This window comes from Scatophagus argus, unplaced genomic scaffold (genome assembly GCF_020382885.2).
Source record: "Scatophagus argus isolate fScaArg1 unplaced genomic scaffold, fScaArg1.pri scaffold_35_ctg1, whole genome shotgun sequence".
NCBI lineage: Eukaryota > Metazoa > Chordata > Actinopteri > Scatophagidae > Scatophagus > Scatophagus argus.
In genome coordinates this window covers 5,939-10,095 of record NW_025421235.1, presented here as the reverse complement: position 1 = coordinate 10,095, position 4,157 = coordinate 5,939, and the positions used below count along the sequence as shown (strand labels likewise).

At 45.6% G+C, this 4,157-nt stretch overlaps 1 long non-coding RNA gene across 1 annotated transcript; it reads right to left on the bottom strand.

Annotated features, from left to right (window-relative positions):
* Positions 1 to 615: 615 nt before the first annotated feature.
* Positions 616 to 1,215, bottom strand: LOC124055963. The gene is made up of 2 exons (XR_006842897.1): positions 906 to 1,215; positions 616 to 790 (listed from the first exon to the last, which is right to left on the bottom strand). It is a non-coding gene; the product is annotated as an uncharacterized LOC124055963 (long non-coding RNA).
* Between the last annotated feature and the right edge of the window lie 2,942 nt (positions 1,216 to 4,157).

Here is a 4,157-nt window from a genome sequence, read left to right as displayed (position 1 = left end):
ATATTGTCCTGTTCAGTGAGGAATTTATCATGCGGAATTTCAGCTAAGAAGGGAAAGTGAGTCGCAATGGTGTTGTTGATGAGTGTGAGATTGGACCGTTGTATTTCAGTAAGTTGTGAAGAGAAGTTCATGATAGGAAAATAAATCTCCGCATTCGGGAAAGTAATGCGGGCCTGTTTGTACAGGGCTTTAAGCTGTTTAATGGAGGTTTGTTTGGGGTCCTGATCTCTATTGTTGATGCCTATTGAAAGTACAAGAATCTTGGTGAGCGGGCTAACTGTTGTTTTTTCACAGATTTTATGAAAATGGTAAAAAGTGGCACCCGGGTAACTGTCTAATTGGATTTGTGGATGGTAATGAGGGGGTATTCTATTGATATTGGAATCTCCTAAAACAAGAACGGGTTTTCGAGGTTTGAATTGCCAATCTGTCAATTTACGGTGAGGGCGAGCTATATGATAAGACGGTTTGAAACGGGTGGATGAAAGGGGCGTCTGAAATATGGTATGAGGAGGATCTGAAGCAAGAGTTGAAGTGGGGGTGGCCGATGGGGTGGTAGGGATCCCAGGTGGGGGGCCAGGAGATTCGAGCTGAGTGGCTTCATTAATGTTTTGGAAGGAGGGCTCAGACTGGTCTCTCTGAGTGGCCATGTTGGCCTTTGGAGTCCCACTCATCATGTTAGGAGTGCCCTCCTTTGGTGGTATGTTGGGGATATTTTTTTCTTTTTCAGAGGTGATCGGATCAAGAGAAGTCGAATGCTCTACTGTCCCAGCCACCCCACCAGTAGGATCTGTTGGGGAAAGCACAGATTGAATGCAGTCCTCAGTGATAACAGCAACATTCGATTTATTGTAAGTGGTGGTGAGGGAAACAGACTCAAGCTCAGGAGTAACCGGTGGATTTACCTGGGGTTGGACATGGACCTGAACCCCAACCTCCCGTACAGCAGCAGAGTTTTTTATTTTGGTGCCATCAGAGCCTATGGCTGTAGATGGAGGTGCGTTAGCTTCAATTGATTGCTGTGGACAAATCAAAGAAAATGATGGGTAATGGGCATGTGTACTAGAGGTGATGGGAAGTACGGGTGAGAGTTCTAAAACTGGTAAAGAAGGTTGTGTTTTCTGAATTTCTATGGTATATTTAAAGGTTCTGGACTTAGATGGTCTTTGGGGCAGAGGGGTGGACGCCACAGGGGGTGGGGGAGAGGCCAATATCCCATGTTGTGGATAGGCCGTACGTGATACAGCAGTAGCAGCATGATAAAGATTCTTATCAATGGTAGTCTGTACATACTGTGGATAAGAAGGGACTGATTTGTCCGAGGCTACGAGATTACCAGCTGTGGACCCAATTGAGGCAGTGGGTCCAGATGGGTGACATGCACTCTTGGGGCTACTTCCCTGTGTTAAACCAACAGGTGGCACCGTTGAGTGAATGTCAGACAATTTACATTCAACAGGCGGAGAGAGATTTGGGTTGAGAGCAGATTCAGGTGTAATCACAGGATCCCTTTCTCGTGGTGTGGGAGACTGGGTGGGAGTGGCCACAGGAAAAGGCCTTTGTAAGGCCTGGCTTGTGGAAGGTAGGCTAGCCTCAGTACATATAGAGACATTCTGATGATTATCAGAAGATGGAAGGTTATGACGGGCTATTTCCTCTACTAAGGAACTGCGGGGCCCCAAATAGAGTGATAACTTGTGAGGGGCTTCAGACTTGGGTAGGGGAGGAAAGTCATTTTCCTCCCTTGCTTCTGGGATGGAAGGAAGGGGAGGGGGGCGTGCAACTGTGTTAGGAGCAGGTTGGCGAGGCCTAGGGGGCGGAGGTAAGCTGGTGGTAGCAGTCACATCATGAAGGGAAAAACCTAGCGTGTCTTCCACAGCATGAATAGTTTCTATTGTGAGTTTATGATTGTAGCGTTTCCTAGCCCAACCAATGGCTATTTGAAGGGCTAGTGGGTCTTTAGAGGGTGAACCAAACGATGTGATTATACTAGAGTAGTGTTCTTGTAGAATGATCATATTATTTTGCATCCAGGAAGTTGTATTGTTAGCAACCTTTGTTCGTGTATCAGGTGAGGGAGCAGCCGGTTTGATGAATTCTGTAAGCCTATTTACTTGTCGTAACATACCAGGGGGGAATTGGTTTGTGGTAATGGAACGATCTATTATATGTTTATGGTGGATGGCCTGGATCAATTTGAAATATTGCTTGCTGAGACGTCGCGTTTCTAAAGGAGGGGGTTCAGACAAAACAACAGGTCGCTGATGAGTAAGTGGGGGCCGGGCACGAGGGGTTCGGACTTGTGTAGTCTGGTCATTATTGGGCCTGGATATAGCATGCGTAACAAGAGACATTAGTGGTATAGGTGTATATTTATGTGTGTGTGTTCTATGAGCTGGCTGACCATTCATTTAATTAGCTGATCTGTACAATCAAGTTCCTTACAAAAAAAGCGAGTTTTAGGTTAATCAAACGGAAGGGTGCTTACCTTGAAACAGTTTTAGATTCTGGGTCTCAGTCTTCCATCCGTGTTGTAGTGCGGCAGTCTTGTCGTAGGTTGGATCCACACGATGGTTGTGTCTTAAGACGCCTGTGGATGAAGAGGAGACTCGCTTCTCGGCTGGTGAAATTGAGGCAGGATAGTTGCTGGTAGAGAGGATCAGTCGGCAGCGACCTCTTCCGTCGATTAAAAACTCAACTTTATTTAAATGTTAAAATTTAGTAAAAAACCCCCATAAAAGTCAGTAAAATGGCTTCCAGGGGTGTACTTTTGGTTAAAAAAGGAACAAAGAAAGTGCAAGAAAAGCTAAAAATCTCCTGACGTTTCGCAAACAGTATTGCTTCATCAGAGGTAAGGAGAATGAATGGGCAGCCAGGGTGCCTATGTAGATGTTCGGGGGTGGGAGGGGTTGGGTCCACCCCCGGGGGGGCCAGTCCCAGCCAATCACCACACCAGAGTTTCAGGATTGGTTAGTAAATTCCAAAAACTGGAGGGAAAATTCAAAATTTTGGAGGGAAAGTGTGTGGCCCACTCTGATTGGGTCTCCCTGGGGGAGGGTCAAAGAAGTAGGAAGAGAAAATGTGTTAAAACCAACCATTGGTTCTAGTCATGTAAGGACAGCATTCCTGCTGATATAGTGGCGCACCGAGCAGTGTCAAAGACTCCAGTGCGGGAGAACAGGGTTCAAAACCCTGCCTCCCCACCATCCATTTTCTATAGCTATTCCTATACCATGTACATTTTCAGGAGGATTGTAACAAAGCCAATGAATAAATGTTTGATTCAGATAAAATAGAGATAAAGATAAAAGAAATAAAAAGAAGTCTGTCGATGGCACTGGCTAGGTTAGGGTTGGGTTAGGGATGGGGTTCATGAAGTCAGATGTGGACCTAAAAAGCACTGGCCTACCGACAAGACTTTAAAATCATAAAATGATAAAATCAAAAAAGACCAGGGAAGAATAACCTAACAAATGACTGTTAAAATGGATCCTAGAGCCCAAGTTAGTAAAACCTCATGGAATCTGGGAGCGGAGTATTCATCTGCCAGAATAGGCATGGGGAAGGGGACACCACCCACAACACAGGGGACCCGGGTTCGAATCCCGCCAGGAGCAACCAATTTTATATAAAAAAAAAAAAAAAAAAAAAAAAAAAAAAAAAAAAAAAAAAAAAAAAAAAAAAAAAAAAAAAAAACATAAGTGCAAGTATTGAGCAAGGCTGGCCAGCAAATAAGGTGGCTGTGTGGAACAGCCGCAGGGCCGTCACCCAGAAGGTCCGGGTTCGAATCTCGCTGGGGGCCACCAACTTTTTTTTAAAAGATGGGTTGCAAAGGAAAAAAAACAAAACAAAAAGCACACCACCAAATGATAAATACAAGTATTAGACATGGCTAGCCAACAAGGTGGGTGGCTGTGTGGAACAGTCACTGGACTGCCACCCAGGGGACCGGGGTTCGAATCCCACCGGGGGCCACCAACTTTTTAGAGAGATGGCCTGTACAGGAAAAAGCAGAAAACACCTCACTGAAATAACAAATACAAGTATTAAGCAGAATTGGTCAACAAAATGGGTGGCAATGTGGAACAGCCCCAGGGCTGCCACCCAGGGGACCGGGACTCGAATCCCGCTGGGGGCCCCTGGCTTTTGCCAGTGGA